A 13316-nucleotide genomic window follows, 5' to 3' on the forward strand; every position below is an offset into this window, starting at 1 on the left:
CTCGGCTATCAAGTCTCTTAAAACCTACTGGCTGGTCTGCACAGGACCGGCAGCCCAAGTACCTTCATATATTCCTGCTGCACTAGAGGTAACAACCCTGTAGGCCATCCGCCCTCACTCACATCTATGCACATGACCCTGCCTGCCTTAACCCATTCTTCACGGAGGAAACTACAACTCCAGAACTGCAAGTAAGAGAGTTTCAAGGACCCTGCATTGGCTTTAAACAAGCACTCTTTCCAATTTCCCAGAAAAAAACCAAAAAATCTTTAAAATAAGGTATTTGGTTGATTTCCCTCTGCCTGACCCCCATACAGCACTCTGGTTTTCATCTGTGAAAATCTAATGGAACAATCTCTGTTTTCCAAACTTCCATGATATACAGCTACTTGTCATGGTTAAAATATAATACAGCACTGGTTGGAACTTCCAGATACCCTTGTATCTTTTTCAAGCACTTCAAATTTCACTTCCTGGTGAAAATATTCTATCTGATTCCATTCTTAGCAAACAACCGTATGCTAAAGCTTAAAGAGAAAAGAGTGGATGTGAGAACAAATGTGTGTTTTCACAATGCAAAGGACAACACGGGAGACACAACTCAAAGGGCTTTTTCTTGTGCACAGGATGGGTGGGAGAACTGAGCGCCTGTGGATCGTCCCTTATTCCATCACACTATAGCAAGTGGTGTACCCCAACTGCCTGTGAAGGTACCCAGAAGGAATGCAATTGATTCCTACCTGTATGTTTGTGCTGTAATATTTGCCCAAAGAGGTCAAGGAGACCATCACGCCTCCCACAAACACCCACACACTTAATGCCTCCAACCTCAGCCAGCATTTCTGTTACTTCTCACTGCTGCGGGTTTCTCTTCTCTGACTTGTGCTCTTTCCATTTTTTGCACATTATTTCTCCCACATATCTTAAGTTCTTGTTATATACAGCTCTGTTAATCAGAAGAGCCAGTTCTGTTGCCAGATCTCTATGGATATGTTACCACGTCCAGCAAAGATGAATTCTCCTGCACCTTAAGTAGCAGGCTGTCCTCCAAGAGCTTATACCTGAGGAGGGCAGGTTCAGACCCCGTGCAAACACAGATCCATAAACTGGTCACATTTGACTGGAAAACCTGGCATAATCTTCAAACTGATGCTGCTGGGCTGAACCAAGCTACTCTCCTGCTGAAAGTTTGGGGGGTTTTTGTTGCTGTTGTTCTGAGATGGAGTCTCACTATGTCACCCAGGCTGGAGTGCAGTGGTGTGATCTCAGCTCACTGCAACCTCTGTCTCCCGGGTTCATAGCTGGAATTATAGGCATACACCACCATGCATGGCTAATTTTTGTATTTTTAGTAGAGACAGGGTTTCACCATGTTGGTCAGGCTGATCCTGAACTCCTGACCTCAGGTGATCTGCCCGCCTTGGCCTCCCAAAGTGCTGAGATTACAGGCCACCACGCCCCGTGCTGAAAGTTTCAATGCATCCTGTACCCAGTGCAAAGGGGAGCATCTTTCATTCCTCTGCAAATAGCTTTATCGCAATTAAGGGGAACGAAAGGAATTAAGGAAGCCATTGTACAGAGTAGGTATCTGTACAGAGTTGGTCTCATCAGCTAAGCAAAGTTCAGACATACGCAGGAGGCACTAGGACACTAGGATTCTGAGGCCGGAAGAATAGCACAGAGGAAAACAAACGTCAGAGCATAAACAGACAACTTAGGCAGTCTAGCGTGGCTAGAACCAAAGGGGTGTGAAAGGAAATGAGACAGGACCTGGACCTGGGTCAGATCAAAACTATATTCTACCAGAATGCCAGGGAAAGGGTTTGGGACCTTTTTTTTTTTAACAGTAATTCTATTTCTTAATTACTGGTGGTTTCTACCATTTCTCTGTGAAATCTTCAACTAATGACTAATGAATAGCCCTGAAATTTCAAGATCCGCCTTCCTACATGTTTTCTATTCTTACTAACTTAATCATCTCATTTCCCTCTCCCAACTGACACACTCCACAGTCCCTACCAGCTGCCTGCCTCCCTCCTTCTCTCCCCGCCAACCACACACACACACATACACACACACCCCTCTAGTCAAAATTGCCCAAGCTACTTATGATTATAAAACAAACTTTCAAATATTTTTACCAAAAACATTTCTTCTATATATAACCTCCATCATTTAAAAAAGGGTAAATATTTTTGCCAGGTGGCTATATTTACCTTTCTTTAATCTCTGTTATTCTTTTGGCCATCTGTGAACACAACAGATTACTTGGCGTGTTAGTTCATGGCTTTACTGCTCATTCTCCTACCAACCCACAATTGTGCCTGTACTAGCTAGAAGCTGGTGACCACGAAACTATATTAGTTCATCAGGAGTTAATTAAAAGGACTAATAACCTCAAAAGCAGGAAACACAAATAGGACATAATAAAGATGATACCTTTAATTGATTCTACATTGCTAACTCTACTTGGTCGATGTTAGAATATCTTATGGTTATTGATAAAATGTATTTGATGAGTTGAACTCTCAACCCAAACATCTCATATGGAGTTGCTCACAAACTACTGGATGTCTGGATCTAATCCACATTCTGCTTTATCACTGGTAGGATGCCGAGTTCCTCCCCTGCCATTTTTTTGATCTATTTTTTCCCTTTCTTCATCATACTCTGTTGGATTTCAGAATTGGGGAGTTTCATTTTGTCTCGCAAACCATTTGACCTCTAGTGCTTTTTATAGCACCTTCTTGTTTCTTTTTAAACATTCACATAGGTGACCCTCAGAAAGATCTAAAATATATATAAAACCTTTTATGTAATGAGTGTCTAATGTGATGAACATGATGCAATATCTAAATCTATTTTTAAAAGATTAAAGCTCAGAAACATAAGCAATTCCCATGTGTCGTGACCTGTCACCAGAGTGATTTTCATTTACTTAGACACCTGCTCATTCATTTGATTGGAGTAATCCCAAGAAAACCTTGCCCAGTGGAAATTTCAAGGTTTCTATTAGACTGTAAGCACCTTGAAATCAAGGGATTTACTTTACTCCTTTATGTCCTCCACATAACCACCTTATCACATATATACCAAAAGCAAAATAAGTGCTTATTGTGAATAAGTAAATCATCATTAATTATTTTGTAAATGTATTTGTGCCTACAAAGTACAGACAGATCTATGAATAAAGTCAGCTAGGCATTTTTTTTTTTTTTTTTTTTTTTTGAGAAAGAGTCTCACTCTGTTGCCCAGGCTGTAGTGCAGTGGCACAATCTCAGCTCACTGCAACCTCTGCTTTCCAGGTTCAAGCAATTCTCCTGCCTCAGCCTCCTGAGTAACTGGGATTACAGGAATACACCACCACGCCTGAGTAATTTTTGTATTTTTAGTAGAGACGGGGTTTCACCATGTTGGCCAGGCAGGTCTCAAACTCCTGACCTCAAATGATCCGCCCGCCTTGGCCTCACAAAGTGCTGGGATTACAGGCGTGAGCCACCACGCCTGGCCAGCTAGGCTTTTGGAGTCAAAATGGTTGAATTTTTATTATAAGTCATTCTATGAAGCTGGTTATTTTCCATGGCTAAAAGCAGTGGCTTTTTCACAGCAGTTGGATTGAACTGGGTTCTCTAAAACCAGGGTGATAAGATTAGTACAAATCTTCAGACTGAAAAAGTTTCTCTAATTATGCCCTTATAAATTGCAGTACACAGTTGTTATTTTTCAAATGCTGCAAGTTTTTAGGGTCTGATTCACTAGTCTTCTCAGACAGTCTGGCAAGACTTAATTTATCTGAGAGATCAACTACCAAATGGAGAATTTCATTTAATTATATAAAAAGTAAAAAAAAAAAAAAAAAAAAAATTGCAAAACGTTTTTACCAGTCATGGTTATTTTAACATTTACTAATTTGGGTATAGCTAACATAGTTTAGGAAAAAAAAAAAGATCATCTGTTTCTTTGTATAAAAAGCTGTCCTTAAAAAGAAAACCCCTATACATTTACCAACATTCCATATTGTTATGCTAAAATCTTTCCTACACTGAATCTAGATTTACTTAGATTATTAACACCACTTCCCAAAAATTTACCTTCCAAAACTGAAATGTAAGAGATTAGAAATACTAAATCTAACAATAAAGAATTTTACTTTTATTATGACAGTGGTTTCACTACTTGTAGTTACTTTCACTGCCAAGTCAGTTTGTGGATAATTTAAGAAGTAATTTGCAATTAAGTTTTTATTTAAGTATATCTAAGTATGCATTGAGGGCCAGGCGCGGCGGCTCACACCTATCATCCCAGCACTTTGGAAGGCTGAGGTGGGAGGATGGCTTGAAGCCAAGAGTTCTAGACCAGCCTGGGCAACACAGTAAGCCTCCGTCTCTACAAAAAAATAAAAAAAAATTAGCCGGTGTGGTGGTGTGCGCCTGTAGTCCCAGCTACTCGGGAGGTTAAGGTGGGAGGATCACTTGAGCCCAGGAGACCAGGGCTGCAGTGAGCTACAACTGCGTCTCAGTCCTTCAGCCTGGGTGACGAAGTAAAACCTTTTCTCTTTAAAAAAAAAAAAAAAAAAAAAAAAAAAAAAAAAAAAGGATGCACTGAGGCCCAATATTATCAGTTATTAACATAGGTAGATGTGCACACACAGACACACCTCACAGCAGCAGTAAAGCAAAGAACCTGAACTAGTAACTCTTACATGGTGGTATATATACTAGCAAGCATGTTAGGCCCTCAACATCAATGATGAGAAAATGAATAAAGCAAGGGCACTTGTCAGACAAAAGGAGTATGACACATCAGAGACAAATGGAGAAGGAAGAAGGCTGTGTTGAATGTATGCAGCAGGAATGGAAGGCAACACTATCCAAGAAAGACTCTACCACCCAAAGGATCAAGTCTGAACCCCTTCCAGGGGGAGACTGGTGTGGAACAGGACAGGCAGGCTGGAGGAGTGCACCAAGAGGAAGTGCAAATCCACGTGTTGAAAAGGAACCTGCGCCACCCCTGTTTTCAAACCGCTGTTGCATGCTCCTCTGGAGAAAGCCACCAGTCCAGCGCTTCTCCAACCTGACTGTGCAGGAGTCACCCAGGGCATCCAGTAATTGGCAGACTCTTATCTCAGCCCCTCTGAGGCGGGGCTTGACATCCTGCATTTCTGATGAGCTCCAGGGACGCTGCTGCCCACAGACCACACTTTGGGAAGCACTGTCCTGGAGGACAGCCTGGCCAGTAACAGGCAGAGGGAAAGAGAGTTTAACAGAAAGAATATCACCTGCCAGACAGGGAACGGGAGACCTGGGCTGCTGGCTCTCCCTTTATTTCCTGGTCTCAGGTCCTTTAGCTGTAAAACAAGAGAGATCTCTTAGGTTCCTTTGTAGCTTTAAAAACCTGAGGCAGGAAGAAAGGTTTGTGGCCTGAAGAGTGCACCTCTTAAATCAGGGATTAAAGATGAGGACAGAGCTTGAGAGAATAAAAGGTTACTGAAGAGCTGCACGTCTTCAAGGCAAGAGAGGAAGAACTTACTTATTTTTACTGGAATACCTCGACAAAAATACCAAATGACTTATGCCCAGGGCTATTTTTGCAAAATAATGGTCAAGTCTGGGAATAACTCAAGTGTCCATCAATAGGGGACTGACTGAATGAAATTCCGTTGGTCCACAGCAGGGAGTTATAAAAAGACAAGGGAATTCTCTGTATACTGACATTGAGTGAGTTCCAGTATACAGCACTAAGTGGAAAAAAAAAAAAAACAGGGCTCAGGACAGTATATACCACGTACTGCTTTATGATTAAGTGAGAATACAAATATATCCATACTCTTTCCAAAAAGGGCAACGGAGGAGGGATAACCTCAGAACAAATAAAGACAGTTACCTATAAGGGGACAGGGATGGAAGGTAGCTTTAATACAAGAACGTAATAAGAACATAAACATAAACATATACTATGTATCAAGTTAGTGGTGAACTCATATAGGGAAACATTACTTCACCTGACTTTGAAATTTGTTTTTATCATCATCCCTGATAGTATATGCTAAATAAAAAAGGACTGCCAAGAAATATTTAACTGACTTTAGCAGCAATAAAGATAGCAAACTGTTAACAATGGTTGAAGCTGAGTGATGAGGTTTCATTATGCTGCTGGTTCTCATGTTATCTTCTCTATTTTAGTATATGTTTGAAGAATCATTTAAAAATAGCTTTCCAAATAATCTTCTGTTTTTATTTTGTTTTGTTTTGTTTTGAGACAGGGTCACACTCTGTCACCCAGGCTGGAGTGCAGTGGCGTGATCTCGGCTCACTGCAACCTCTGCTTCCTAGGTTCAAGCGATTCTCCTGCCTCAGCTTCCCAAGTAGCTGGGATTACAGGCAGGCACCACCATGCCCGGCTAATTTTTGTATTTTTAGTACAGATGGGGTTTCACCATGTTGGCCAGGGTGGCCTCGAACTCCTGACCTCAAGTGATTCACCCGCCTCAGCCTCTGAAAGTGCTGGGATTACAGACGTGAGTCAATGCACCAGCCTAATCTTCTTTATCTAACATTAACATACACACACTGAACAAGAATACGAGGTTTGCAACGAAGACAACCTTAGTCCACCAAAAGTGAATATCAATATATGTAAGATCTAAGATACAAGCAGGTAAGAAGGTGGGGAAGTGGGGCCACATCTGACTCCTACTGCAAAGTAATAGATTCAGCATCTGTACAGACCTCACTGTATTCAAATACATTTTATATTATCTCATTCTGTTTTCACAACAAAATTGCAGGATAACTACTCTGCCCACCTGTAGCAAAGGGAAGTGACTCAAATTGATTCCAGCTCAAGTTCTTTAATCTGCAAGTCCAGTGCTTTTCATACTGGCCCTTCTGGTAGCCCCACTAACAGGAGTGTGGGGCAGGGTTCACGAACCTAAAGCCAACAATCTCCAGTAGTACTTTAAAAATTCATGCTAATTTTTAACTTCGTTCCATAACGTATCCATATTATCTTAATATGAAAACAGTGTATTTCATGACTTATCATCAATTAAAATAGGCCTGCATGTGTATTGTGTGGCTTTATGGACCCAGAAGCCACATGACTTATTCTGATTATCAGAGGCGTTAAATGGCACCAGCCTCCCTGAGGCAGTGATAGCTGTCACCCAGCAAAAAATGGGACAAGTCCCATTGTCCAACTAGCACATTGCTGGTAGCATCTCCAGCTGACAGTATTTCAACTGGTACCTACAAATACATTTTCTGCTAATGTAACTTTTTAAACCTGAAAATTCTGTCTAGTCTTTTAAATGCACCACCCAGAAATGAGTTAGTGAGTGCAATAGAAAATAAATTAAAATCACATAATATGGTTTGAAATGGTTCAAATTTATCTGGGCACATTTTTGAAAGAGCCATTTCATGGCTACCCTGAGCAGAGAGCTGAGATAACAAAGAACATACCTTTGCAGCAGCCTATTTCAAAGAGAAAGAAAACAGTAAGATTGACTACTATATCTGTTAACAAAATGGCAACAATTTTGCGCTTTTTAAATAAACTTTGTTTCAGACTTAGAGAATTATTACAAAGATAAGATAGAGTCCCCATGTCCCCCGAAGCCAGTTTCCCCTATTATTAAGAACTACATTGGTTCAGGACATGTCTCAGAATTAAGGCATCAAAGTTGATTTATTATTAACAAAATTCCACACTTTATTTCCATTTTCTCAGTTTTTCCCTGATGTTCTTTTTCTTGTTGCAAGATGCAATTTTCTTTCCATTTAAATTCAACCATAGGAAGGCTATTAAGCTAATAACAAATTCAGGCCTAAAAGGCTAAAATGTTTCTCAAGGCATTCTTAGCAAAAGAAAAATGCAGATGTTGGATGAAATACCAGTCAGCTCTTCAGCAAACCAGCCGTCATCTGCATAGCCTCGGAATCACCACTTTAGAGGACTTAAACTTAAACATGGTCTCAAACTTCTGGGCTCAAGCAATCCTCATGCCCCAGCCTCCTAAAGTGCTGGGATTATAAGCGTGAGTCACCACACCTGGTCTTCCACGGCATTTCGTATTTGGTCAGCCAGTACCGACGCTTTAGGCTGTGAGACAGGTGCCATCCTGTGCAGTGTAGAAAACAGACCAGCACCCAGGCCTCTACCCACTAGATGCTTGCCAGCTTCACACCCCACTCCCTCGAATACGACAACTAAAACTGTCCCCAGATAGAGTCAAATGTCCGTTGTAGGAGAGAAGGCAAAACTGCCACTGGTTGAGAACCACTGGCTTGAAGCAATTCATAATATGGATAAATACAACAAAATTTCTACAGCAACGTAAGAAGATGTCAACATGGATTAAACAACTATTTTTAAAAACCTTTTATTAGACTATATAAATGAGTATGTGTTTTAGAAAATATAATCAATATGAAAACTAAAAAAGGCTGGACGTGGTCACTCACGCCTGTAATCCCAGCACTTTGTGAAACGGGGGCGGGCAGATCACCTGAGGTCAGGAGTTCGAGACCAGCCTGGCCAACATGGCAAAACCCCGTCTCTACTAAAAATACAAACGTTAGCCGGCACCTGTAATCCCAGCTACTTGGGAGGCTGAGGCAGGAGAATCGCTTGAACCTGGGAGGCAGAGGCTGCCATGAGCGGAGATTGTGCCACTGCACTCCAGACCTGGGTGACAGAGCGAAACTCCGTCTCAAATAACCAAACAAAAAACAAAGAAGCCAAATCATACTTGTTCCTGTCAACTGTTATGAACTAGTGCTTTGTAAAATAATAAGTGTAATGTATAGGTTTAAGAACTCCATAGAAACAAGGAATTCAAATCAGAAATCATTCTTAACCCTTTCCATCCTAGGATTCTAAGGTAAACATCAGATTCTATAACTCGCAGCTAAAACAATAAGCATGAGGCAGAACTTGGTCTGGGAAAGAGGCCAAGATGGATAACCCATGACTACTGTATGTCCCCAGCTCCCCCACACTCCACCTTAGAGGACCATGGAAACACTGCCCAGGGATCCTTTTGCCACCAGCAATTTAAACAGACCCCATTCCTTAAAATAAAATTAGGGCCAGGGAGAGAAAAGATCCAGATGGGAAGGACATGCCTGATAAACGCTTTAGGCTGATGTCCCCAGCTTCTCATATGTCACTCTGCTTAATTTGGGATTGGAGGTGGCAAGAAATAAGCCAATAATCCACAGTTCTCAAGGGAAATCTGATAGGCTGCAGGATGGTGCCAGCCAAATTTTTTAAAAAGCAATTTTAAAAGTTGTCTCTTAAAATAAATTTTAAAAAAGGGCCACCTCTCATTTTTGCAGCTCTGGAAGCTTTTCTTTCATCTCTGCAAAGGTCTCAACATAAACAGGTAGAAATACCACCATCACATACCTAGGTCAGAAGAAAGGGCTAACATTACCTAGCCTACAGCTACTAGGCCATCCAGACAGCTCTTTCCTTTAAGGACAGGTGCCAAGGGGTATCCGAGCAGAAAGGTGAAGAAGGCAGGTCGGTGCTGAAGAGACCCAGGCCATTATCACTTGCAGGTGACAGCCTTTGATCAGCCGCTGCCACCCCACCCCCACGCACTGGAGAGAGTGTGAGGCAGCACCTTCCCTCAAGCAGGGTTAGGGGAAAGGCTCTCCAGAAGGTCCTTGGGTTTTAGGAACCCTCAAGCCCTCCACCCAACAGGCTGCTCTGTGGTTGCTCTCTTCTGCTGAACAGCTTTGGTTCCACCCCATCGGTCTCAGCCCAAATTCCATCCAAGGCAAAGAGAGCATATAAAGGGAAAACTGGCCATGCCCAGTTCCTACAGGTGGACAGGTGGCTGGCAGGGAAGGGATCACATGGAAGGACCATGGAGCTTGGCCTGTGCATACTAACCCAGCTCAATGTTAATCAAGGCAAAGGATCATTCACATTTAAGATCATTAACCAGGTGCTTGGGTCCCTTGGCAAGAGGTGAGCGTTTACAAGCTGAAAAATGCATCTGGATCAAGGGGCAGCCTCTTGTTGCCGAACACAGGTTTGGGTAATTTCAGGAGAAGGGCACGTCAATGGCAAGAAGGAGCAGAAGCAAACGGGGGTGTCTCAAGAAGGGGTCCCATTTCCTTCTTGCAAAGCTGCTCCCACCCACGGCCACACTCCATTCCATCAGGTTTATGTGCTGTTCTTCCTTGTCCCTTATGGGGTAGAACCATTACCTTGCGTGCAAAGCAGTTTACAGGTAAGGAATTATAAACAGGTTAAAGTTTATGGCATTTGTCTTGCCAATTTTCCATCTCTCAACAGAAACATCTCCTTTTAAGGTGATGGCCCAGGCTCTACCACGGCAAGTCCCACCCAAAAAGGAAGGCACTTCCCTGTTCACTAAACCACTTTGCCGTTCCTCCCACATCCAAGGACCCAATGCCACACAATTCTCAAGCACAATAAGAAGTCGCCATCAAGCAAACAGGGCCAGAAGTTCCACTTCACACATGACCAACGGCCACGGTTTTGAAGATTTCTGGCAAATGTTCTTTCCGACATGCTTCAAGTTGCTGCACATGCTCGGTGCCCTCCTCCTCACCATCTCCTCTTCCCCCTCATAAAAATCACCAGGAGCTCCCGTCTCAGCCTTTGTCTATGGCAGCCTGAGACTTTCTCACTGTTTATATAGAATCATCCAAACAGAGCAGGCACTGCCCTGCTTTTCTATTCCAGCATTAGCCTAATCCAATTTTCCTCAAGTTATATGTTTACCAGAGAGTATTACCTGTGGCTGATGTAAAAAAAAAAAAAAAAAAAGAGAGAGAGAGAGAACAGAAAAGTAGAGCCCCAATATCCCTGGCTAGTAAGATTAGGTCAAAGAGAAAGACAGATTAATTTCTATGTCATTTTTAATGGCACATAACATGGGTAGTCTTTAACTTAGAGTAAATTAAAACTAAGTGCCAGTTTTATTTTCTGTTAAAGGAAAAAAAAGTTTGTATGTTTGAGGGCTGAAGAATGTGGGAAAAGACAATGAGTAAAGATTAAGCACCTCATTTACAATTTTTTAAAGTTCCTAACTGCACGTTTATCCATATAAGAGCAAAATCATTTCATCTGTGTGAATACATGTAAAAATTCAAGTTAGGGGTCATGTGACTCATCCCCAGGTATTTCCTGTAAAGGTTATAAAACAAATGAGAAGGTGTGTGTATCCCAGGAGGTGAATCTAAAACAATAGAGAAGTATGTTGTCCCATCATGAGCTGGCTGATTGCATTAGCTATGCTCTAAATTGAACTTAATTCACAGTGAAGCCTAAAAAGAATCAAATTTTAAATAAAAGATCTGTCCTCGCTTCACCTGAGGTTTTGAACTCAGAAATCTGAAAATCTCTGAACTCTACATGACAGATTCCTTTACAGTGTCTATTTTTGACATTTCAGGAACACAGTGATGACAAATGCAGTAATTTATTCATAAAAGGGGGGGAGAAGCACCAGAGCAATATCTGCGTAATTTTTCGCTGCACCACCCTGAAGAAAAGAGGTTGCAAACAAGATGACACAGGTTAAATACATAAATAATTAAAATGTTTTCACTGTGCCGCCTTTTGATTTTGAAGCATGCAAAAAATGTCTAATGGACATTTTAAAAAGAAAGCAAGCAAGTTCAAATAATTCCCCAAATCCTGCACATCTGGGTTAAAGCTAAGGGATTCACGATAAGAGAACCTTCTCCTGATGCTGTGGGCACGAATCGAGTAATAAGGGGAATGGAACCTTCGGTGGCACTTACCAGATTCCAGGCAGGAAGAGCTCGTCTGAAGTAGGAAGAGGAGAGAGAGGCAGGTCTAGATGCAGATGGTCTGTTTCCCCTAACAACAGCAACGGCGGCGGTGAGGAGAAATCCTGGTCTCTGCCAGCTCCCTGCCAGGTAACCAACAGCCTGGAGCGGGAGGCACCGCGTGGGGAGGGCTCTGCAGCCGCTCCCGTCCAGGTAGGGCCCCGCGCAGCCACCCACCCAGGCACCCTCGCGCTGCTGAAGCCTGTCTGGGTTGGAAGCTGCTGCCGCTGATGCCTGCCTCTCTCGAATCGGGAGCAAATTCAAATGTGGGGAACAAGGAAGTGCCTCATCAGAGGCAGCAGAGCCAATGACTATAGGAGGAACTTCGTGTATTCAAGAGACACAAAAAAGCAATTCAAACCACAGCCCCACAATGCTGCCCTTGCAGCAAAACAACATCAGGGGAGTTATAACAGCCAGCTTGCCATGAGACGTGTGTATACCTGGCCCGGCCCAGGTGACCCTGGAGCCTCCGGGATCCATCTGAGGTGTATGGAATGTCCCTTTTGGAGTATCAGTGGCATCTTTTCCTAAATGTCCATAGCAATGTTAAAAAGAAATATATTCAAGGCAATAAGGAAACTCCTCTAGATACTTCCGTTTAAACAACTGTCCCACTGTCCTCACATACAAGGCATGAGCCTGTATTCTCATCAGCCAAAACTAGCTTTGGATCCCATCTCCACTAGCTTCGTGACATCCAGCAAGCTTCTCGACCTATGCCACCTTCGTGGTTCTTGTTTCTAGAAACAGCCTTGAAACCTCCTTCACGTGCTGCTTTGGGACCACAGGTCCTGCAATCAACGTGCTTTGGCCCTTTTTACATTTCCTTGCCTTTCACAGTTGCCCGTGGCTCTAAAAGTATTATCCTAAATCAACCAGTCACCCCTTTCACCTTCTCTCACTTTAAAAATGGATCCAGTGCATACCCAAAAGCAAAATATTTTCCTCTTTACTCTCTCTTTTTTTTAAAACTAATGTCTCCAACAGGTTAGGGAGGCCAATTTTAAAATCATTTTTGCATACAATGGTCAAAGAGACAGATCCCATGACCCCACAGCCCAAACCCTGCCAGGGACAAGTTGCAGCCCAAGGCAGAGGGAGTTTCTTCTGTTTAAAGTTCCGTGTAAATTCCCATTTCGAGGCCCCTTTTAAGAGTCAAGAGTGTTGAGGAAAAGAAAGGCTTTATTGAGCCAAAAGGTCTTTTTCTTGAATGCTTCCTTTTAAAAGGCGATTATTTCTTACAATGGGAATTTACGGCATACTTATATTACCATTCTTCGATACGATAAGAATGACCAGGGCATGGGTGACCGGCACAACACTTATCAAGTGACTGTCCATGGGAGGGGGAGATGCAGAGTCCCACCTGGGCTGAGAAGTCGCATCACCATCTGCTGGTGGCTCCTGCATTTTACAGTCAGGAGCCCTACACCACCTTCCATCTCCGCTGTAGCAGGCAGCCCATTAGAATTCCTG

At 42.6% G+C, this 13316-nt stretch overlaps 1 protein-coding gene across 4 annotated transcripts in view; it reads right to left on the bottom strand.

The window, feature by feature from the left end:
- NEDD4L (NEDD4 like E3 ubiquitin protein ligase) overlaps nucleotides 1-13316 on the bottom strand; it is a 358982-nt gene that overhangs the window by 193589 nt on the left and 152077 nt on the right. The window contains exon 1 of one of the 4 annotated variants that reach the window (XM_037987934.2): nucleotides 11790-12053. The exons of the other annotated variants lie outside the window; for them this stretch is intronic. The gene's annotated coding sequence lies outside the window, so the exon portion shown is untranslated. Of the gene's footprint in view, nucleotides 1-11789; nucleotides 12054-13316 lie in introns of those variants that run through there. 4 annotated transcript variants of the gene reach the window in all.

The sequence above is a fragment of the Chlorocebus sabaeus genome, chromosome 18, assembly GCF_047675955.1.
Source record: "Chlorocebus sabaeus isolate Y175 chromosome 18, mChlSab1.0.hap1, whole genome shotgun sequence".
In the NCBI taxonomy this organism is placed as follows: domain Eukaryota; kingdom Metazoa; phylum Chordata; class Mammalia; order Primates; family Cercopithecidae; genus Chlorocebus; species Chlorocebus sabaeus.